General features: G+C 35.9%; 1 long non-coding RNA gene across 2 annotated transcripts; it reads right to left on the reverse strand.

The window, feature by feature from the left end:
* Positions 1-292: 292 nt before the first annotated feature.
* Positions 293-24,423, reverse strand: LOC141411585 (uncharacterized). Of its 2 annotated transcripts, XR_012436423.1 has the most exons (8): positions 24,115-24,423; positions 22,036-22,136; positions 16,667-16,901; positions 16,376-16,506; positions 7,047-7,119; positions 4,027-4,125; positions 2,535-2,658; positions 293-2,092 (listed from the first exon to the last, which is right to left on the reverse strand). It is a non-coding gene; the product is annotated as an uncharacterized lncRNA (long non-coding RNA). The 2 variants fall into 2 exon arrangements; XR_012436422.1 differs by having other exon boundaries at positions 16,376-16,901.
* Positions 24,424-24,793: the final 370 nt, after the last annotated feature.

Genomic DNA, 24,793 nt, shown 5'->3' on the forward strand with positions numbered 1-24,793 from the left:
AGCTGGGTATAGTGGTGCACACCTGCCATCCTAGCAACATCGGGAAGCCTAAAATATGAGGATCATGGTCTAGGCTGGCCTGAGCAAAAAACAAGACCTTATTTCTAAAAATAGCCAGAGCAAAAATAACTAGGGGCATGGTACCTTGGTACTACCCCCCCCAAAAAAAACTTTCTGAATTTAATTAATTGGTTAATTAATTGAATTTATTTGGCAGTACTGGGGTTTGAACTCAGGGTTTCACACTTGCTAGGCAGGTGCTCTGCCACTTGAACCACTCCCCAGGCCTTTTTTTGCTTTAGTTATTTTTTAGATAAGGTCTCATGCTTTTTGCCTTGAGCCCTCCTGGGACCATGACTCTCCTATCTATGCTTCCAGTGTATGCCCAGCCAACTTTCTGAAGTTTTGAGTCAGAGTTGTTGACATTCGCTTGAGTCTGACCACAAACTCAGGCCTGCAAAATAATACAAATATTTGAGCCAGAAAAAACAGTTTTAGTAATCTATAACTATTTGAGCAGGTGTTTTTCAAGCTTAACTCCAGTACAAAGACTACTTAGCATGTATAGTAATGGCATCCAACAAACCACTTGCTTTGCTCTCTCAGTCCCTCTCTCACGTGCTTCAATTTTCCTCCTTGCCACATAATTCCTTTGTCTTTTTGCCTGAAGATGCATACCTAAAGCCCCTCCTCTCCTTTTCCATGCCACTTCCTAGGCTCTCTTCAGCTTCAAATGACTTTTTTTTCCTAACTACTTTCAAAATAAATGCCTCTTGGTTCACACCAAATAGAAATAAAACTCTCATCATGATTGAAAAGTTATGCAAATTAAGATGCTGTATAAGATATGAAGTTAGCCTTTGGTAGGTATGGATGACTATAAAACTTAAACTTGATTTTTCAAACTTCCATCTGTAAATTGTAAACCTCAATTTATTTGTTCTTTTCCTGGCTCCTTACGAGGCTTGACTCATCTTAATGGCAATAGCTAATGCTTTTTCCACTTATTAAACTTTTACAATGTGACAGATACTCTCCGATAACCTCATCTTGCTGATCTGCAATCCTAGAAGGAGTTCCATTTTACCTTTAAGGAAACCGAGATTATAGAGGTCGCATAACTTGTTCCAAAGGTGAACCTTGGGTCTGGAGTAAAAGCAAAGTGTGTAAATGAACAGCGAAGTCTATGCAAATGAACAGAATGGACAAGTTACAATGAGGATCATCCCCAATAATCAGAAGAAAATCATGCCAAAAGACTGTTATTTTCAATAATCCTTCAATATATTCGAGTTCCCCCAGAATTTATATTTTCTATAGAATATGTATCAATGGTGTAAAATATTTATTTTAACACTATTGAAATTATTTCTCTGAGTTATAAAGTCTTTTGCAGTAAAAATATCATTTTCACCTATCTGGAGTTCAGTCATGGAAACAAGGAAGTGATGCCAAATTGAGATGGAAAGGTTTTCTTTTCCTACTTACTTCCTATTACTATATGGGAAAAGTCGACATCCATTTGATTTGTGTAATTTAGTTTTATCTTGGCTTGGAGACAGAGAGTTAAATGACCTAATTCCTGATTGTTCTTAGATTTGACTACGTATAACAGAACCTTCAAATAATTGTGACTGAAAAAAAATAATTGTGACTGAAAGAAAGCAGAAGTTTATCACTTTCTCATGCTTAAAATTTGATGAAGGAAGCTCAGCAGTGTTAGGAAATCTCTATTGTCATTTGGCAACTTAGCCACTTCAAAATTTCTACTACCTCCCTTTCCCACAATGCAGTTCTCATGCGCTTTGACTAAAGTAGATGTATTAGCTTCCTAGAACTTCTGTAAAAAATGTCCACAGACTTCCTGGTTTAAAGCCAAAAATTTACTTTCTCCAAGTTCTAGTGACCAAGAATCATCAGTTTCACTGGACCACTGAAGCAATATGGTTGCACTCCCTCCAGAACAACAGGGGAGAATCCACTTCTTGCCTCTTGCAGTTGCTGGTACTCTGGACATTCCTTGCCATGCAGACACATTCTCTGGCTGCATTGCTTTCTTCTCTTCTGTCTGTGTCAAACCTTCCTCTGCTTCCTTCTTAAAAAAAAGAAAAAAAGGAAGGCTATGTTATTACCATTAGGATCTGCTATGGTTTGAAGGTCTTCTCCATTGCCATTGTGACATTAAATGGGAAGGTCTTTAGGAAGTGATTCGGTCATTGGGGCACTGTCTTTGTAAAAGGATTAAGTCTATTATTCCAGGAGTGGGTTACTTATGTGAAAGTAGGAGTATATCTCACTTGCTTGCCTTTGCACCTTGCAGCATGGAGTGATGAAGCATAAAGGCCCTAGCCAAATACTGCACCATGTTTTTGGACTTTCCAGCCTTCAGAACTATAAGCTAAATAAAGTTCCATTGCTTATAATTTCCCCAGTTTGTGGTATTCTGTTATAGCAGTAGAAAATGGGCTAAGACAGTGCTCGTCTGGATAATGCAATGCAATCTCCCTCTCTTAAGGTGCTTAATTTAACCATACCTGCAAATATGTTTTCCTATAAAGTAACATTCACAGGTTCCAGAGACTAGCATGTGGATGTTTTAGGCAGCAAGGGAAGGTGCATTATTCAGCCTGTCACAATGGATCTCTAGCCAGGATATTCCTGTTTCAGGAAAAAAGATAGAAGAAGGGGAAAAGAAGAGACATACCCATTTTTTAAGGTCATGTTTCACAAATTGCACACATGATTTAGTCTTATATTTCATTAGCCAAAAGTCAGTTACATGGTCACATTTACCTGTGAGTTAAGCTGGGAACTAAAGTCTTTATTATTATTTATCACGATCTCGACTTTATATAAAAAGAAGGGCAGAACAGCAATTTTACGACAATTAGCAATATTTGTCATTTTGACTACCCAAATATTTATGTGCACCCTTTTTTTCTGTAAGTTCCTCCTACTCAGTCCACCCTTAAGAGAGAGATATCCAAAATCCATCAAGTATTAGCTCTCTGAGTTGATGGACAGTCATGTCTAATAAGCACAAATATTACTCTTCTTGCTCCTGATATCTGCTCCTAACATCAAAAACTAAGATAATCACAAGAGCTCCAATTTGGAAAAGTGAGAGTGGAGAGCAGAGTACTCTTGGAAGTTATTGTATCTTATTGGACATGAATAATGGTGACTCTCTTCCTGTGCGCAGTGAGTGCCTGTTATCCCATCTGAAAGTGCCCCTGTAAGATCCTTCCTTCTTCATAACTCCCCTAAGGCCTTGGAGATGGTGTTCTTTGTGGACCTGCCCAGCTTTTGTAGCCTGCTTTTTTGCTAGTAATGGTTTGGAGGAATGAGGTGGGGATTAAATAGGATTTTAGTTCTTAGTAATGTAATTTCTTCAAGGACCTGGTGGGCTTCTAGTTTATTTGCTTCTGGTGTTAACACACTTTCATGTGTTAGTAACCACAGAAACAAACCTTATAGAGTCACAGACTTTAAGACTAAAGATAGAGTCTTTTATTTATTGCCTCTGGGTTCTCTCTGCTCCCCTTATGTTTCAGAGTGGCCCTCTCAAAGCCATTTGAAACAGAGCTTAAGTGGAGAGATAGCACTCTTCATCTGATCTTTGCCACTGTTGGCTCCCATTTTCTGGAAGAGAACTCTTTCCTATAGGCTCAGAGGCACTGAGCCTGACTGAATTGCTGACTGAATTCTACTGACTGAATTGCTTCAGTCGGATACAAAAGCAATTAGCCTTTTCAATCCCATAAAACCTAATCCTTGTGAGCTGTTTAGTGGAGCAGTTAGGAATACAGTCTCTGCAGCCAGATTGCCTGGCTCAAACCAAGTTCCTCACATTTCTTCATGTTACACAATTACTTTACCTCTCAGATCCTCATCTATAAGATGGGGTTAAAAATAGTATCTACTTCATTTGGTTGTTTGTGGACTAAGTTTCTTAAAATGTACAAAATACTAAGTACTGCCTGGCATGTTGTACACATGGTATAGTTGAAGATAGCATTAACTTACTAATGTAAAACTGCCAGACTCTTGATCAAGTTGAATTGCAGGATGCAGTCTGCTGCAAAACTGATCAGTTCACACTTAAGTCTGCTTCTTTTGTAGATTCTGCTAAAGCAGCAAGAAGTTACCAACAAAGACAAAATACTAAATCATTCTTATTGTTTTCCTTAATGCTATGGTTATAATGGTGGCCTGCTCAGGTAACATTATCATAAGTAAACCAAGAGTTTTTACCTTTGTGGCTTCTATCACCTGAATTCTCAGTACATATGTTTTAGGTTTGGTAATGGCAAATGCTCCACTTTTGAGCATCACATTTCTTGGCATTCACATTTTTTTTTTCTTATTTTATTTCTTACTTATTTTTGGTAGCACTGGAGTTTGAACTCAGGCCTTTGCACTTGCAAGGTAGGTACTCTACTCCTTGAGCCACACCTTAAAGCCCATCAAATTTCTTATTCATTAGGATTTTTATTTGTCTTTCCATAAAAGATCTTCTAAGTACCTAAAGCATTAATATGATGAATCTTCATTTCTTTTTTTGCATAGAACTCTGGATTAAGTGATTCAAGGATGGTATGCTCCATAGTCAGATCTGGGACATATTTGCCTTTAGATTTTCATGGCACTGCCACTAGTGTGCTTCTTTATTCACTCAGTTCAAGATGAATAGCTAGCTCTCATGCCCACCTCTGAGCTACAGAGAGGAGAGAGAAGGAGCATATGTGCTAGAAGTTGAATGCACATGTGCAGAACTTGTTGCAGGGCCCTACCCTGCAAGGGAGTTTGGGAAATGTGGTCTTGAGCCAGTGGCGCTATGCCAAACCCCAAATCAAGCTCTCTGTTGTCATAGACGAGATGAGAACAGGCTCCATGGAGAAAACCAGAAAACTCTGCCACATTCATTGAAAATGGTTGTTTCTTAATGTAACACAATGTCTGTTAAAAATAATGTATCACATGTAACCTATTCAATCTCTACCTCCTTTCCTACCACAAGAAAATGTAAAACCAGTGGGTGCATATGTATTCAATAAAAAATAAAATAAAACCCAATACCTTATATCAAATGACGATTCTGTCCTGGAATAGTTTGTGGTTTTCCCTTAAGATATAATTGCATTTCCTAAAATTGGAATTAATATGCATCTGTACTTTTTGGAAACAGAGACCAAAACATTTGCATATTTGTGTAACATTTGATTGGTATAAGATAATTTTATTTATAGAAATGAGACACCTATTTTATCCCTTACAGGTTTCAACTTGCATAACAAAGTAACATTTTTAGAAATAACCGAAATTTTGGGGTTAAAACAAAAGACAGTTTTTTCTACTATGTTTGAATGTATAGAAAGACTATGGAAGACTGAATATCTTCTATTATTCTTTCTATTTTTCAGTTTCTCTTTGTGAAGCAGAGAGGGAATTAAAGGAACAAAACTTCAGTACTTGGGGTTTTATATGTCTTACAAAACTTCAAGCCTAAAAATTATCCAACAGGCCTAAGAGGAGTAAGCAAAAATAAGCAATATCTAAATAGTTTACTTTGTTGTTTCATCATGCAACATGGCTTTATCTATGCCTCGGCTTTTTAAGTTTAGTTTTTTTTTTTGGTTGGTTGGTTGGTTTTGTTTGTTTTGTTTTGGGTGATGTTCAGCATTTTGTGTCCTGATAGGAATTTTAATGAATGTAAAACAAAAGCACGGGTACCAAGCTGAGCCCAGTGGATGAATCAGGTAGGCGTCTGTATTCACAGCACTCCTTACTGACAATGTTCTTGTGCCACTATGGCCCAAATGTCAGTCAACCAAACATGTCATTGGGGAGGCAAATTTTTAAAAGATCCGGGACACCTTTCAAATATATATATTTCAGGGATAAAAGTAAAGCAAATTTTAGAAGATCACTGAGCAAATCTGAGGGTAGACATTCTGCTCACTTCTCTGTTTCAAATCCAGGAGGCATGGGAGCAGAAATGACCTGAAGGAAGCATCTGCTCTTGGACAGTTGCTCTTGGACATATTACTGGAGATCAGGGGCTTCCCTGCAGCGAGGAAGAATTAGCCATTTCCTTTTGCAGTCATGCCAGTTCATAAATAGAGTAACAACTAATTTATTTTTCCCTTTCATCTTTAGAATAATAAAGTGGGCAATAGGTATTCAAAGTTTATTAATGTAACAGATTTTATTTAAAAAAAAAAAACAATGAAATTCCTACAAGTTCCTAAAGGACAGAAAAGAGCCATGAATCATTTGAAATAATTACCACTTATTTATATCTTTATGTACTTGTTCTTAACCATGCCAGAAGGATTCAGGCTGACTTACTGGAACTTCTGTCTTGACTCACAACCCTACTGCCATATGAAGGTGATTTAGTTACCTGAGTAACTCTTTCAAGATTGCTGTTTCACAAGGACTAAAACTGGGATGGATCACTTGAGTTTCCACTTTAAAGCTCTTCAAAGTCTCCCCATGCTCCATGATCAAGTCACTTAATATTATACAAGCCCGTTGTGCTTTCTCCTTTTCCTGCCACCAAATCTCCATGTTCGTCTTGGTAGCATGACATAGCCAAAAACAATTTAATTGAGTAAAATATTTTCAAAAGAATTTTAATGAAAAGAAATCAGGTCCACAGGAAAATATGTTTTCTATGATAACCAGATAGGCTTTTTTGGGTATTGGCAATTATGCAACATTTGCTGTTCTTTATGTGTCTTTGAGTATTTTTGTCAAATTTTAGAACCATTAGTGCTTTTTAATTTATAAATTATTTTCAGTTTGTTTTTGCACTGCCATATAGCAAAATTGTAAAGTAACATAAAGGTCCATCAAATGGTAGTTTGGTTACATTATTACAGTAAGTTATAAAGGAACACACATGGCATGATCTTATTTTCCAAAAAGCAAAAGATCAGTAATATGTAAGAATATTACATTCTTTATATTCCAAATGGTTACATAGTCCTCATACTTCAAAATGATATGAAAAACTTCAGCAAGATATTAATTGTCCTTACCTTTGAATGGGTAGGAGTGTGGTGTTCTTTGTGTCTGACCTATTTTCCTTTCTTTTCCTGTAGCAGTAATTCTCTGATTAGTTTTCAATAAGGAAAAAGAAAAGAAGGTAATGATGAAAGTAGCTATCTTTTAGTGAGTGAGGGCTTACTGTGTGCTGGGTATTGTGGTAAATTTTAGTTCTAATTGCATTTTTAATCCACAGGGATTCTGTGAGGCAAGTCATCAAAGGGCACTTAACAAAAAATAAAATAAAATAAAAAGTTAGAGATACAAAATAATGCTTAAGACCACATTGTGCATGGATCCAGACAAGGGATTTGAATAGACTGTCTGGGCTCCTTAGAAGTCATTCTGCTCTCTGCTACTGGTGAATATGTAGGTGGTACTTTAAATTATTACATATCTCACAAGCAAGAAATAACAGATAACAATTAATTCAAAACTTAAAAAAGTAAAATAATATTTTAAAGACCTTTACAAATCAGTAATGTTTAAAACCATATGAGAGACCATTTAATCTTTTTTTTTCTGGTGCTGGGGATCTGAGAGACTATTGCAGAAGCACCAAGGTGAGCAATCTTTAGGGGAAAATATAAGTGACTCGGAGACATTCATTTTCAACAACAAAAAAAAATTGTAAAGCAAGTGGTTATGTTGATCATCTTTTTAAAAGTTTTATAACCTAATTTCTTTAGCAACAAATGAACTACACCAGGCTATCACTCAGCATTCTGGTCACTTGGATTACTTCATCCTTGCTACAGATAGCAAACGATTACTTGAATTTTAGCTTTGTCCTTGTTCTGGAATTTCCTGCCACTACTTACTCTTATTAATTCTTCACAACTCTGAGTCTTCTCTACCAACAGTCTTCCATTTCCACCCGGAAGATGGTCTAAGTTCAAGGTCACTGTCCTCTGACCTTCAACACACTGAGCAGACAACATAGTGTCAGAAAAGGTCTAGCCACACAGTACTACCAATGTGCACAGCCAAATATCTCCTGCTGGGAAGATCACATTCTGTGTATCTCTCTAATAGGCACTTCTACTGCTTTAGGACAGGAGCAATTTGTTATTTTACATTATGTTACTGCACATATTGGTTCTGCTGGAGCTGTATTAGGACAGCATACAGAGCAATGCTCAAGTATGTTTGTTTTCTTCTTAGTCCTACAATGTTTGGGAAACTCATTACCCTTCACAGAATAGCAGTTGATGCATTAAAAACAATGATGTGACTACATGCCTGATTTCTCTGGGGCTCCAAATCTTCATGGAAAAGAGCATAGTTTTCTGTTTGCCATTAGTGTTCCATATATGCTGACATACCTGTTAAAGGTGGTGGAGGTGGGGAGCAGGAGTCAGATTTCTCTAAAAGACCTGGGGGTGCTACAGAAAAAAATCACCATAAGGACATTATGTCTGGCAGGCTGGGCCTTTTGCCTAAGCTTGGCCTATGTGTAAAGGGCAGTAGTGTTTTCAATTCAGGTTAGTGAGATGGGACATGACCAATTCCTTACTTAGTGATCTCCCTGTAGCCGGGAATACCCGTGTCTCAGATGGAAAAAAAGCATTTAAAAACTGAAATTAGTGTACCACCCAGGCCCAAGCATTTCTCTGTGGGATACACCCCCTCCTTTGGAAAGGCATTGATGTAAGAAAGGTGGGCATATCCTCTTTTGTCTAGGGAGTGAGAGTCACCAGAATTTAAAGTCAGACATCTGAGTGCTCTAGGAGAGAGTGCAGGTCTCCTTTCCTATACATTTCATTCATAGGGATAATACATTTTACTTCATAACAATTTACCTCAAAGTCGGTGGCTTTAAATAGTACATATTTATGATTTTACTATTCTGTAATTCGGAAGTTTGACATGAGTCTCACTGGACTAAAATCAAGGTGACAGAATGGCTTCTGCTGAAGCCTCCAGTGGAATATCTGTCACTTTGACTTTTCCAGCTTTGAGAGGCCACCCACTTTCCTTGGACTGTAGCCGCCTTTACAGCCAGTGATGGTAGATCAAGTCCTTATTCCACTGTACCATTCTGACCTTCTCTTTTTTCATTCCTCTTCCATTTAAGGACCCTTGTGTTTACATTTGGCCCACCCAGATACTGCAGAATATTATTCCAATTTTAAGATCAGCTGATTAACAACCTGAATTTGACCTGCAATCTAATTCCACTTTTGCCTTGCAACATAGTCACAGACTCTGGGCATTAGGTTGTGGGTATCTTTTGGGGCTATGTGGATATCATTCTGCCTTCACAGATAGCTAAGCATACTACAGTACATATATCCAAAAGCTAAGAGCATTAATACTGTGAAAAGAAAAATGCCTGGATGGGGCTGGTGTAGCATGAGTGCAGAGACCTCAAAGGACCATTAGATGTAAATAAGTGGAATGAGTAGGAGCTAGAAAAGAGGGGCTTTGGCAGATTTCATGTGCTCATATATGAGCAATTAATATATATAACCTTACATTACTGGACACTTTTCTAGAAGGTTTAGAAAGCAAAAAACTGACACCCTGTCTGTTAGTATTGAGCAATTGATTCAATAGCCTGTGGACAAATCAGATACCAATCTTAACAAGAATATAAAAGAGATGACTATTAGAAAACTTTGTGGTTCCACATATGGAGTCCTCCATGTTCTCTATTATTTTAGAAAGTGAGGGATTGGAGAAGCAACATGTAGAATTACTGAAATGACATCAAATTTTTTCTCATGGACAAATTTCATTAAATATGTTCAGGATTCGATAACACATGATTGCAAGTAGCTTTTCAGAATTACTTGCTAAATGAACAAATGAATGAGTAGTACAATCTCAGGTGGTATTTGGCAGAGTGGACAGATTGTTTACACATAGTTTTTAATAAAATAATTATGATTGTATTTCTATATGGACTAAAGTATATGTCTTCCAGTTGTTTACGCTAATCTCTGGCTCACTTGCCCCTTCAAAATTTAAGAATTAGATTTCAAATGCGTTCATAATTACATACTAATTGGTATAAGTGTGGGAATTCTTTTTTTAAGTGAGTGTTTGCATTAGCTACTTGATATATACAATCAACTGGATAAGATCAGTTAAAATACACACAGAAAATTGTAATTTAATGCTTGATTCTGTGACTTCATATAAATACTTGAACACAATGTGATTATAGATTACAAATAAAAGTTGAACTGCTTGACTATTATAATATATTTGACATGTGATATTAAATCTTGAAGTAGTTTCTCAATGAAGTTTTCTTAATTAAAAATTAAAGGATGGATTATCCTTTACTTGTGGATGACAAAAAAAGACAATTTATTTAACTCTACAGACTGAGATGTTTGGTAACCTTTAGTGTTGTTCTATTTTTCGTTCTAACTCAGGACTTGGCTTTGCATCTCCTCACTGTTAATCTTTGTCAAGGTTAGAGCCCTTTGCAGCAGGATAGTGAGCTGAACAGTTAAATTAATAGCTCTGCAATTCTATTTTCAGACAGATAGGTATTCCCTTTATCTGTGGTATTGCACAGGGATTAGTATAACATACAGTAAGTATGTTACTGTAGTTACTGTAGTAATTATGCAGAAAGAAATTTGCAGGATTCAATTTAGGGATTCCAAAGGTATTTTTATAGTGATACCTTTTAGGCTTATATAGAATATTTATTTCTCTTCTTTTCCTATTATATGTTCAGAGTTCAAGGAAGTAAACTCCTGATTTAGGTTACTTTACCCAACAAAATTCAGATTTTGCAAGTTAAATGTTTAACTCCAAATTAGGTTTGCTTGACTGTCTAATTTTATAAGCAGCTCCCTAAGAGCAAAGAACTGGACTAGGATTTGCTGGTAACAGAAGCTGTGAAAAGGGAAGCAATTTCTTGGTCTCATTATAGGATTATCAAGTTCATCTTTCTACAAATAAGTTTGCAATCACCTGCTTTTTATCTATATCATGGGAATGTTGTAAAGAGAAATTATACAATGATTAGAATAAAACATTGAAGTATACTAATTGAGAAGATTCAATTAAATGTTTTTATGAAGTTAAATTTGTCCTCCCACTTTTAAAAGAACCCAGTGTTCTACATTTGGGATTAAATATATTGTCTCAAGTCAATCAAAACAAATAAAATTGCTTAGTAGTTGGCTTTGGGGAAACCCTTTAGAATAATATGAAAAATAGCTATAATAATTTGTGGTCTTAATTTTGAATATTGCTTCAATTCATTTTTTGCCTTTTATTTTTATGTCAACAAAATCCATTATTTGCTTAATAGATTTGTTTGAGGTTCACTGTGCCAGAATTTAGTAATACACAGAAGAAATCATGGTTTCTGCCCTCTGTTCTGTCCATAGGTGGAGATGAGCAGATGTGCTGCTTAAAGAAAGGCAAGGGAGAGATATGGCTAGAGGTCATAAAGTAGATGTAACAGGGATTGTCCACGGGTGTGTGCATAGGTAAAATCATGTGAGTCAAAAAGGTATGAACTTTAGAATCAAGTAGACTCAGGTCATTTGACGAATCTCTCTAAGCCTCAGCATCTTTTTCTTTCAAAGAAGAGACATTGATAGTAATTCCTTATAGAATTCTTGTAAGGAGAAAGGATGTGCTTAACATAGTACCTGACACTGAACAAATCTGTGGGAACAGTTAACTGCCTTTAAAAACACATTGTTAATATAGTACCAAAAGGAGGAAGAGGAGGCAAAAGACAGGAAGGAGGAAGATGTGGGGAAGGTCTAGGAAAGCTGTTGTTATTGTCTAAGAAATAGCTCAGGGTTTCTGAGCAAAACTTCCAGTATTAGCAAGAAAAGAACAAGGGTGGGGTTGGGGGGAGGAAGAGCATATCAAGTCTCACACAGAGATTTGAGTTGATACTAAGAGGGAAACCAAGGACACCGTGTCCATTTAAAACTCTGGAATAAATCAAGTTACACAATGCCAGAACAACAGTGACCCAGGGGAATTTCCAACATATCCTGGAGCCCCAAGAAGAAGTCAGGCAGTCAGCAGGGAGAATTCAGAGAACAACTCATGAGCCCAGGGGTACCTCATGGAACACACCTTCATACAGAAGAGGGACAATCTGGGGAAATGTGTATACATATTTAGTCTATAGTGTCCTCAGTTGGTCTGGGAATCTGAGTGAGACCCACTTGCAGGGAGTCGGTTACTGAGAAAATGGAACTTATAGTCTTAAAAACTGAGATAATATCTCAAGGAGATGATAAGAGAATGTGCAAAAGATAAATACGTAAACAAATCTATACAGTGGTGAAGCACATACCAAGTGTTTGTGGAGCCCAGAGAGTAAGTTCTCCCTGGGTGGGGACAGGAGAGGCTTGGAAAAGTATCAAATGCCAGAGGAAGACTTTGGAAGATAAATTCATCAGAAAGTGAAGAGGGAAGATACAGTCTAAGTCTATTTTGTGAAGTGTCCTTATATGTCATGTGCATTGATAAATCAGGTTTAAAAAATATATTGTTCAGTGTGAGACAGGTCACAATAATTACATGATATTATACAAGTATATCAGTTTGCTATTTACAGCGTATTCCACTGTCTTATCTAATTCTTGTAACAGGCACGAAGATAGAACTTGTCAATCCTGATTTTGGAAATGAGGACGAAGTCTAAAAGGATGTTAAATTGCACTCCCAAGGTTGCTGAGCTTTGACTGAAACCAGCTGCATCAGTATTCATTCATATTCAGCAAACATGTAGTGAGTTCCTCTCTACTGCCAGGCGCTTTGCTAGATGCTGAGAATACAAAGAAGATGCTCAAATGAATTCACAGAAAGGAGGGGAAAATAAATAAGAAGCAGATAATTACAATACAGTAATTAAAAATATGACAAGAATGTGCATGGAATTATTACTGAGGCAATGCAGAGAGGAGAATAAGAAGAGCTGCTCAGGACAGGTGCCACTTGAATTCCATCTAGAAATATGAGTAGGTGTTTGGGGGTGGAAGAGAGAAAGGCTGTTCCAGGCATGGGAATTGCACGTGCAAAGCCATGGAAACACGAAAGTGTTATGTGAGGTCAAGCTGTGAGACATTCAGGGAGGGTACTCTTGAGTTGCAGATGAAAGATACAGAAGCGAGATCAAAAAACAGTCTCTGTAGGCTGTGCTCAGAAGTTTGAATTCTCATGCTGTAAGTAGCTAGGATCCACTGGAGGATGTTAATTGTATGAGTGACAAGATCAGATTTGTTATTCAGAAGCACACTCTGGCACAGTTTAGTGGGTGGAATAGAAAGTGGTTACCCTGGAGACAGGAAGACCCGTTAGGAAGCTGTGACAATAATCCAGGAGAGAGAAAATGAGGATAGTGGTTGGAGAAATGAGCAGATTTAAAGACATTTTGAGAAGTGGAGAGGCTAGGAGAGATTCAGTGGAGTCAAGAATGATGGTCAGGTTTCTGTCTTGGATTTGTAGGTTGATAGTAAAACATTAAGCAGGATGTAGAATACCGAAAGGACATAGGTTTGGGGGAAAATATTATGAGTACATGAGAATTTGAGATGTCTCTTGGACTTCTGGATGAAGATACTATTCATGGTTAATATATTTAGAAATCAGAACAAAAGTCATGACTAAAGATACAGATTTAGAGTAATCATCAAATTGTTTGTGGTTGAGATTTTGGCAACCTCCACCACCCTAAGAACTGGGTACCACTGCTTCTACCCAATTCATTTGCACCATCCCTAAAGTATTAGACCAAACTTTGTTCCAATGTACAAACTATCATTGCAGCTCAGTAAACAATATCTCTGGGTTTCTGGAAAGAAAGATGTTTTATCATCATAAGGCCCAGAATTAATGAAAAGTCACAGAAATATTAGGTCTATTTTATTTTGAACCTCAAATCACTCCTTGGCAACACAGTAAGAATTTACAGAAACTGCTGAAAGCTGTCTGACAAATAGGGCAGCAAAAAGTTTCTTTTTAATATATTTTCTAAACCAATTTATGTGGTTGTATTTGAAACCACTAATTCACATACTTGACCTGAATTCCTTTTCTAATTGGAAAGTCATTTTTGATTTTGATTATAGGATATAATTTCTTGAGAAAAATCTTCTGTGAAATTAGCTACTTCTCCTCATACTTTTCTTAAACCTGATCAAATGTCAAGAATTGGATAACATGCGATTACATAATGGATATAATTTACCTGTCTATGTTTTCATTAGAAGACAATACTTGGAGGGAAATACATTGGGTTTTGTTGTGAGCAAGCATTAACAACATAAATTTAAAAATTCACCACTGAAAATTGATTGTTCTTTTAGGTTAGGTAGAAATAACTATAATATTAGACTAGAACATTATTGTCATTAATTCTTGCAAAAAACACTAAAAGTTAATCATTTATTCCAAAATTATAATTGATATGAAACAATCAATGTTATTATTTTTTCTCTTCCTATACCCAAGTGTCCTAATTTGAGTCAGTGGAAAGAATAGGGGACTTATTTGCCATGCATGATTGTCAAACTTACTGACAATATTTAATAGGAAAGAAAGAGAGCATGAGATCTATATTATATATTTTTTATTCTTACAGAAGTTTTCCAATGATTCCACTCTGGGAATTCAATGAACTAATAAATATAAAACTATTAAAGGAGTGACAGCAAACCTATTAAAGCAGTAGCTATCACATGATTGTGTTCCATACATATTAAGCTGTTTTAGTATTAATAAAGTATATCTCCATTCTAATTACATATTATTCCATATTTAGGGAGGTTAAATATTTACCCAAAGCAATATATTTAGTAGGGGATGGGCTCAGGTTTGGAACCCAGTTTTGCTTGCCTCAAGAGCTTCTGTTCCTTCTAACATTTTATAGTGCCACTTAGGGACAAGTAACTTAGGTCTTTTTAAAAATAATATTTTCTCATAATATATTCTCAGGGAAAGTTTACTGAAATTAATACATAAAATTCAGATATGTGTCCTTGAAGGCTGATCCAAATTAATCTTTTGACTAACCTAGGCCTTAGTTTTCTCATTTAGAAGACAGAGACATCATGACCTACTCTTCTCTGTCAAGGTATTATTTAAGTGTTTACTATAGCTAAATATATTGCGATTTTTATAATATAATGTTCATATATAAAAATCTCATTTTGTCTTCGTAATAGAGCTTATGTGAACAAATGAGAAGCAAATTGAATTTCCATTTCCACCAACTTGGAGTCATTACTCATGTTAACGAAATTCTTTTAGTCTGATTTTTCACCTATAAAACTAAAGGGTTGAATTAGATGTTCTCCCTGATTCTTTTAATGTCCTTTTAAAGTGAAGTTGTGTAGAAATCACTAATTTCCCCCAAAAATGTCTAGTAAATAAATGAAAAGAATTCTAGGACTCAGATCTTTGACTCCTAATACAAGTCCCTATCCTCTGTATCAATCTACACATTTATTCTGCTTGGCAAAGATACATTAATGATGCTGATGCTTGAGCTGAGTGACAATTCTGCTTATCAAATAGTTGCTTTTGCCTTTGGGTAGACTGATAAACTTCAAAGAAATTAGCAACTTCAAAGTACAGTATCGTGCATGTATGAAGATGTCATAATGAAACTCATTGAAATGTGTTGAAAAAAAGAAAAAATTTAAAAAGAAATTCCCATGTATAATTGTTAGACTGAAATTTGAGTGACCTGTCACAAGAAAACAGTTCATACTAGGCTTTGTGAGTTGCTTTTCATTAGTAAACTTCACTTTAAATCAGCAAAATCCATTTTACCTATACTTCAGTGGCCTAAGTGTCAACATTTAACCTGGATGAGGAGGTACAAGACCTCTGGTTTCTCAAAAGTAGAGTGTCAACTGTCAAAGCTGCTAGAACCTAAGAGATTGTCTAGCATATTTACCTTATTTTACAAGTGAAGAAATTTACCAATATTTATGTAGATAGAAAAATAAGATTTGAAGCTAGAATCTTTATTAGAAATTTTGCTTTAGGGAACTACAGAAGTAAATGAATACTTGAGGAGCCCCACCTATACAAGAGGCACCATGAATTTATTAAATGCATGTTGATAGTCTTCCATATAAATTCAAACTATTCCTGTTTTGCCTCATGTACATACATCCCAGCCTTTACAAATGTTGGATACCAATAGGGAGGTAATGTGCAAGCATCCTTGTCTTTCTTGCTTTAATCACATCCTGGTGAGGTGCCATTGTTCACTGGCTCCTCTGATTCATTCTTCACACTGTCATCACTAGCAATGACTTTCCTAAGACACTGTTTCCCTTCTAAAAACACCCCAGTGAGGAAACTCATAGCTGACCTGTGTTTATCTCCATTCTGAAAATCCATTTGTCTCAGTTGTTCTGCATCACTGTCACCGGTTTGGGTTTTGGCTTAGATAGTGGCAAGAATTCAAGGGCTTTTGAAGTAATAATGTGCCCTCTACTGGATCTGTTTCAATAGAGAACATTATCAGTCATTTGAGAGAACAAAATGGTACAATCACTGAAGTTACGCAATGAAGACTTCTCTCTACGCCATGCCTATTCTCAGCTTGCAAGCCTTCTCTGTCCAAACAGACCAACAAGTCCTGGGTGCACAAAGTACCTACAGTGGCTCTACATTCACAGCTCCAAGTGGTTGAAAGATGATGGAGAGGTTAGCTGGTCCAGGGGGTCAGACTTCAGAATGAAGGAGAAAGTGACTCTGACATCCATTCCAAAGGGAAGACTTAACGTTGTTGGATGAGGCTAAAAGAATATGACTTTCCTTAATGACCTGTTGAACACCTCTCATCATTCTGTAGTCTCAACACAGACAGCCAGAACATGATCCTCTCCCAGCTCCTGGAAAAAGAGATAATGAAAAAGACATAGCATTTTGCTGGCTTGAGATAAGGATAGCTGTGCAGAGAGATTCCTAGTGGTGCTTCCACGCACGTGTGTACCACAGCCCACATTGGTTCATCTCTGCCAGATGATACCTCAGATACTTTAAGCTGTGCCCCACACGGCTTTAGGAAATAGGTTGGTTTCTGGCACAAAGCACAGAGGAGCAACCAAAAACAGTTGCACAGGGTTTGTACCAATCTCACTGCACTGCAAAGATAAAAACCAAAGTTTTAACTGAGGAAATTAGAAAAGATGTGGAACCAAAGAGCATTTGAGCAACGTAGGAAGGGAAAGAAATTAAATAGATGGGGGGGAGGGCTAAGAAATCAATACTCTAAGCATGCAACTCAAAACCCTGGAAAAAGGAATAAACTAAACACCTGTAAAGAAGAAGGTAAGATATAAAAATTATTAAAATAAAAAAGCAGTACTTGATGAAATAAAAAAGTAAATATTCTATTGTGAAAATAAAGCCAAAAGTTGAGTTTTCTAAAAACACCAATGTAATTTATAAATCCTTAGCCATACCGATCAAGAAATATGGTGAAGAGAAATATTAGGAAAAATTATTACTATCAGAAATAAAAAGAGAACATTATTGTCCACATCAAAGTATGGTGTCTAAGAGTGGTGGTGCAGGACCATAATCCCAACTACTCAGAAAGCTGAGGCAGGAGGATCTGAGGTTGAAAGCAGCTTAAGCTACATAGCAATACTCTTTCTCAAAAAATGAAAAAAGCAAAACCAAAGCAAAACTGAAATGTAGTAAGAGGTTATGAACAACTTTAAATCAGTTAATTTTAGCAATTAGATCCATTAATTCCTTTAAAAAACTTGCCAAACTAATATAAACAAAGAAATAGAAAATACAAATGATTCTATTCATGGAAGAGGATTCAAAATTAGAAAACTTTCTACAAAGAAAACTCTGGACCCAGACGCTTCAAAAGGAATCATTCTAGTTTTGAAAGAGATAATTTTAATTCTGCACAAATTGTCTTGGAGTCTAGAAAAGAGGGAATATTGCTCAGCTATGTTGGCTGTCAAAATTTTGATAGCAACGCTTATCAAAGACATAAACAAGGAAAATTATAGGTCAGTCTCTTATATGAACACAGACACAAACATACTAAACAATACAGTAGTAGTATATTTCATCAATGATATAGGGGAAAAAGCTAATAAATGTCCCCAAATTGGGTTCAAATCAGGAATGCAAGGTTGATTTATCACTTGAAAATAAATCACTGTAGTACTTACATTAGTAGAATTAAGCATGTGCCCATTTCAACAAATGCAAAAGAAATGGAAGACATTTATACCTATTCATGATTGAAACTAAACAAAATAGCAATAATCTTTTCTAAAAACAGAAATGAAAGAAATTTCTTTATTGTAATAAAGCACATATAATAATGAAATGTCAGAAATTTTCTTCCTGAAATAAGGACACCTTAAGAGATCTGGATAGCACCATCATGATTCCATTTAACATTGTCCCGGAAGTCCTGTCATGAAATAAGGAAGAAGAACAAAAAAGTATATAAAAGGAAAGAAAAGGAGACATGAAAATGTACATAGAAAGTCCAAAGAATAAATATTAGGATCAATAAGTGAATTTATCAAAGTGAATGCACATAAAGTCAAAATATAAAAGGAATTATATTCCTATATAGTGTCAATAAATAACTAAAAATAAAATTTAAAATCAATACAGTATTATTTATAATAACACTAAAAATAAAATATATAGGATATCTAACAGCAGTGCAAAAGAGGGAAAAATACAAAGCATTATAAAAAAATTAAAAAAGAACTCAATCAATGCAGGATATGATATGTTCATGAACTAGATGATTCAATAGTGTAGGAAAATAATTTCTGCCTAAATTAATCTATAGTTTCATGTATAGGAATACCTCACTTGATTGTGTTTTGATTTATTGTGCTTTGCAGATACCATGCTTTTTACAAATTGAAGGTTTGTGGCAACTTAATATTGAGCAAGCCATCAGCACCATTTTTCCAACAGCTTAAATAATTGTTAGCATTTTTTAGCAAGGAGGTATTTTAAAATTAAGACATGTGTATTTTGTTAGACATAATGCTATGACATACTTGACAGACTACAGTATAGTGTAAATATGAATTTTATATGCAGTAGGAACCTCCAAAAGTCATGTGACTTCCTTTTTGTGATATCTGTTTTGTTGGCAGTGGTCTGGAACTGAACTTGCAGTATCTCCAAGGTATGTCTGCATTCCTAATCACAATCTCAGTAAATATTTTTGTAGAATTTGAGGAGCTGGTTTAAATCAACATAGAAATGTAAAAGGCCAGAAGAGAAACAATAACCTTGAAGAAGACCTATAATCGCACATGTAAAATTTAAAAAATTATTCCTAGATACTGTAATACAGTTTAGACAATACAGATAGACAATAAATTCTTTAAACAAAATATTCCAGAAACAAACCCACATATATACAAATATATGATAGAGATATATTTATGATATATTTATGATATGATACCATCATAAGCAGTGGAAATCATATTTTCTTTTTCCTCTCCCTCTCCTCCCCTGCCCCACCATAAATGGTGCTGTATGAATTGCATATCCATAAAGAAGAAAAAATGAACCTGAATCCTACCACACTACATTATATCATATATAAAAATTAATTCCAGATGGAACAAATTTCAATGTGAAAAGTAAAACAATACATATTCTGGAAAATAATATATTCATGAGGTTAGGATAAATGAAGTTTCCTAACAGGACACAAAAACACTATCCTAGAGAAAATAATAGATAAGTAGGACCTCATCAATTGAAAGCTGGCCTCATTAAATTAAAGCTGGCTATTCATGTTAGCTCCTTCCAGGTTTTAGAAGACAAAAATCAAGTTTCTAGGTGAAATACCTAACTTTAAAAATTCATACCTACTAGGGGTTGGGGATGTAGCTCAGTGGTAGAGCACTTGCCTAGTGCAAGGCCTAGTTCAAACCCATGCACTGCAAAAACAAAAGTCCATAACTACTCCAATTTTCAAAAATCAATGTATGGATATATTAACCACAGCTAATTATCAGAAACCTTGTGGTTTAAAAAAAAATTCAAAGCATTAACCATTTCAACAGCATGGCTTCCCTCAACAGACATGCAAGACACAATTACTTAATTGTAATTGAATTAATCCTGTTTGAAATGATGCATTATGTCTATTCCACAGAAACAATTTTAAATTTGAAAAGTGGTTTAAAAGGGAGAAATTAATCAAAACGTCTGTGAACATATGGTTTCACTCTTTCTAGTTAGGTTTTTCTGAAGCACAGTGTTGATAGAACTAACTCAATGAGACAGACACAGCCTAAAAGACAAATGCAGTAAGCACTGGGAGATGATAGGGTAAAAACCAAGTGAGTATATGAAATATGCACAGAAATTCTATTCCACTCAGAGAATTACAGCCACAGAAATGCATTCAGTAATTATGACAGAAGTTGGACTTAGGACTCTATCTTATATCAGTACCTTTAGGTTCATATGTCACATAATCACACTGTGCAGAGGGGCTAATTTTAACTAAATGAATAGAATAAATGTAATACTCTGCTACCCAGAAGCCATGAGTAAAAATAAATCAGCTTTAAAAAATGAGACTGCAATTTCAAAAAAACAGAACGGGGTGTGTAGGGAAGATGATGATTCATGCTATTATAAAGCAACAGAACGTGGCTAAAGAGTGATAGATCTGGTAGATAGGACTGGTGACAATTTGTGGGTCCCAGTGCAAATGACAATATGGGGTCCTTCCTGGAAAATGATTACAAATTTCAACGCTCACAGATAGCAGAACATTAAATTAATAGCATGGATTAGAAGCATTAGTGACTTTCTACCCAGTTACCAGGCAAAGGCCGCACAGAGGAGCCAAGCCTTTCTTTTGCACTTGCCAATAGGGAAAATCACACCCTCAGCAAGATTGTGTGAGCACAGAGAATCACAGTGTGAAGGTTGAGGTTGTGATATGCTTTTCATATGAGGCTAAATAAGAGACACTGTCCTTGCACTGAGTCTAACTGTGCTTTTACTTCTGAAAATGATAGCTTGCTCATTCCCATTTCTGTTTCCTCTCTTGTGTTCCTTACACTGACCAAAAAGTGAGCATTGTGTGTGTGATGATTTTTTGCATGCCCCAGTAAGCTTTCAAACTAAGCCAATCAGAAATGATGCATGTGCATTAAAAAAATCTAGTCTGCTTTGATTCCATCAATTAATACAGAGAGCAAGACTGACTATTTAGAATATTAAATACAAAGAAGAAAAGAATGTCGTTACATGAAAAACCTAAGAACTAGTTTCAACTGTGTGCTATTCCATCCTACTTATCTAGCCACTTTATCTGCATGGATTTCTTCCAGGAGATAAATCTTTCAATCAGAATTTTTTTTTTTGAGTTCCAGCCTGCCCATTTCCTGTCAGATTGTGTATCCAAATTGCAGGTGAAATTTTCCCTCTTGATTCTACTGAACTGTAAAAGCAGAAACCTTAGATACTATATTCACTCTAGGCACAGAAAGAAAAAAACATTTTTCCCTGCTAAACACAAAATACTCATCTTCTGTTATGTTTTTTGTAAAGATGGCACAGATTTTTGTTTTATCTGAAGCATTATACATCACATTTTAGGATATGGTTTGCTATTTCTTACTATTTAAGGAACACATTTCCAAAATCAATACCTACTCTTATTTAGGTTTCTTGGAAGAGAAGAATGAAATTGAATATGAGAAAATGTGACTGGTAATGAACAGTAGGAAAGGGATATTTATATTTTATCTTTGGCAGTTCATCCTGTGAAATAATAATGAACCTGCGGGTTTGATGATAACGATAGCTAGCTTTTATGTGCCAGGGAACCACCATCTCAGATGGTAGAAATCACTAAGGAGAAGCAACTACAGCAGGCAGCAGCAAAGCAGCCTCGTGAATAATTTAGCAGTAGGATTCTGCATGAACAGCTTGATTATAATGTGTGCAAAGTGAAGAGTTGGTGCTATGTAATGTAGAATTAATACTTACCTTAGTTGAGTTTGTAGGAAGAGCATAAAAAGTCATCAGGAAACTCTTTATGTTTTCATTTATTCTGCCTCGTATTATCATCTTTCACTTTACAGATGGCCCTGGATTTAAAATGTTCAGATTTAGGATGTTTTGATTTTACACTGGTGCCAAATGCAATCCACATTCAGTAGAAACCAGACTTTGGGTTTTGCATTTTGATCTTTTCCTGAGCTATACCATAATTTCTACCATAGCTGCCAGTAAGCCATGGGTCCACAAGGAAAAAAGTCTACAACGTGTTGTGTAGCTAAACTCTGCTGTTTGGTAGATTAGGCGCATTTAGTACATTTTCCTCTCAGATATTTTTTTTATTTGGGTTGGGTTTGTCAGGATGCAACCCCATCTTAGGTCAAGGAGATTTGTACTTTGAAATCTTTTCAACCTTGAATATTTGGTTACTGCATGTCTCCATTCTTTTCTTCCATGCCATTTCATAATGAGGTCAGAAAATAAAAACCCCTTTCTACTTGTTTGGGGATCTTTCTGAGAGTCATTTTTTATTACTATTCTTTTAACTAGCTCTATTCCCCGGTGCTGACCTTTTTGGCCTCTCACCTGGAATATTTTAATAGTCTTGATTGCTATAGTTCCAGTCTTTCCACTTTCTGATCTGCCATTCACATAGCTTCCAGTTCTCTTTTTGAAATGCATATCTTATCATGTCACTCTTATGATTTACAGGATAAAATCTTGGTTCTGATGTACATTGAAAGGAAATTAGGAGAGTCCAAATGGCCGAGGAAGAGAAGTGAAGTCTTAGCCAATTCAATGTACATTTAATTCCCCAATAGTCCCCTGGCACAGCAAAAGCAACTCCAGTGCTCATCAATAGTGAAGTTAAATTAGATCATCTTGCCTTAAATTTAGAGGCTATAGCTACATGTACTAAACTTTCAAGATTGCTCAGCGTCTCTGGTCATATCTTGCTTACCTCCATCTCTGTTCTATTTTCCACTTTTTAGGAGAAAATAATGTTGAGATGGACAAGGACACAAGCAGGGTTTAATCTAATGAAAACTCATTCAAATTGGGCAATCCTCAAAGATAAAGTAGGATACTTGGACAAGCTCAAATTCCAGGTTTAAAGCAGAGGGATAGAAGTCCAAACAGGTTCACAAACAGTCTACCCTGGATCAGCAAGTTCAGGAATTTTTGGAGCCAAAGGCCTCACTGACCAAAGTTTCAGTGAAAGGTTCCTTTTGCACACACCACTGAAATTCACTGTTGATTCTTCTTTCTGAATTTGGGAATTCAAAATCCAGACAAATCTTTTTCATTAAAGTCCACTACAACGGCTATACCGTATCAGTCCACAAGTAGGAATTGGAATCATTTTTCCTAATGACATTGAAAGAATTCAATGAGCAACAAAGGGTAAAACACAAAATGAGAAAGCGCATTACTGACAACTGAATTTCATGCTCTTTTCAAGTTACATATTTAACATAGTACTCCCATTAAGGTTGAGCAAAGGAATACTGAATCTCTGAAAGAGCTTCACAAATTTGCAGTGTAGAGCCAAATATTTCCTATTAATGAAAGATTTCTTTGCCAAATTCCCATAATAAATCTGTTTATTGCACTTTCTGAATAAACTGAGGCACATCATGTAGCTGAGGAGATTTACATACTACACAAGAGATATCACTTAAGTACTCTCTTAACAATTATGTCTTTCTTAGTATTTTCACAACTTTATAGACTTCTTGGGGTGAAGAGTTACACTGCAACCTCTTTAAGCTTCACGGAAAAAAAGAAAAAAGAATATAAGTGCTGTCAGAGTACCTTAAGTAGTAGAGTGCTGGCCTAGCAAGCATAAGACCCAGAGTTCAAACCCCAGAACCACCAAAAAAAAAAAGGAATATAAAAACTCAGAACTCTTTTCCGAACTACATGAATCCATGGAAGAAACCTCAATCATGTGATCACACAAAACCTCTTTCTCTCAGAATCATGTTAGAATTTCTGCTAAATCAATGACTTCTTTCAATGGAAGATATCAAAAATTAAAATGAAAAACAAAACCAACCAACCAACCTGTGGTCCATGGTAGCAGTTTAAGAGCTGACAAGACTTCATAACCATGGATATACTCGTTTTGACATAAAACACTCCATCAGAATGTGAACTCGGATCCAATACACGAATAGATACTGTTTCCACTGATGCTTTTTGGCGAGCCTTCACAAGGAACTTGTTTTCATCATTTCAGTCACTTAAAAATGAGGAAAAAGCTAATGCAATTGCAGCAGCAGAGCTCTGAGGCCTGACAAATGGATAAAATGTTCCTTTGCTAGATTTTTAAAAAACCTTTTAAAATGTTTTTGACATCCTTCTATGTGTGTGTGCACGCACTACCTACAGGAAATCCAGCTCCAACTTGTTGCTTTTAGAGCTCCTTTAATCTACTCCTCCCTCTTTCTGGCATTAGCGTGTTTTCCATGACGGCAGTGAGCTCTTATAAATGAAGGTGCTGACATCTGCATTGCTTTCAAGGCCATCGACCTGATGGCATCATGTTTTTGAAATGCAAGGTCCTCAAACTTGCTTAGTACAGAAATCACAAGAGACTCAGGATTGCTATATTGTCATTCTTAATTACTATTACTTTTTACATATTTGCAATGCTTCTTTTGTTTTGTTATTAATTTCTTTTTTGTATTGCTGGGAACTGCACCCAGGACTTCATACATGCTAGGTAAGTGCTCTATCACTG

Source organism: Castor canadensis, chromosome 10 (assembly GCF_047511655.1).
Source record: "Castor canadensis chromosome 10, mCasCan1.hap1v2, whole genome shotgun sequence".
Taxonomy (NCBI): Eukaryota; Metazoa; Chordata; class Mammalia; order Rodentia; family Castoridae; genus Castor; species Castor canadensis.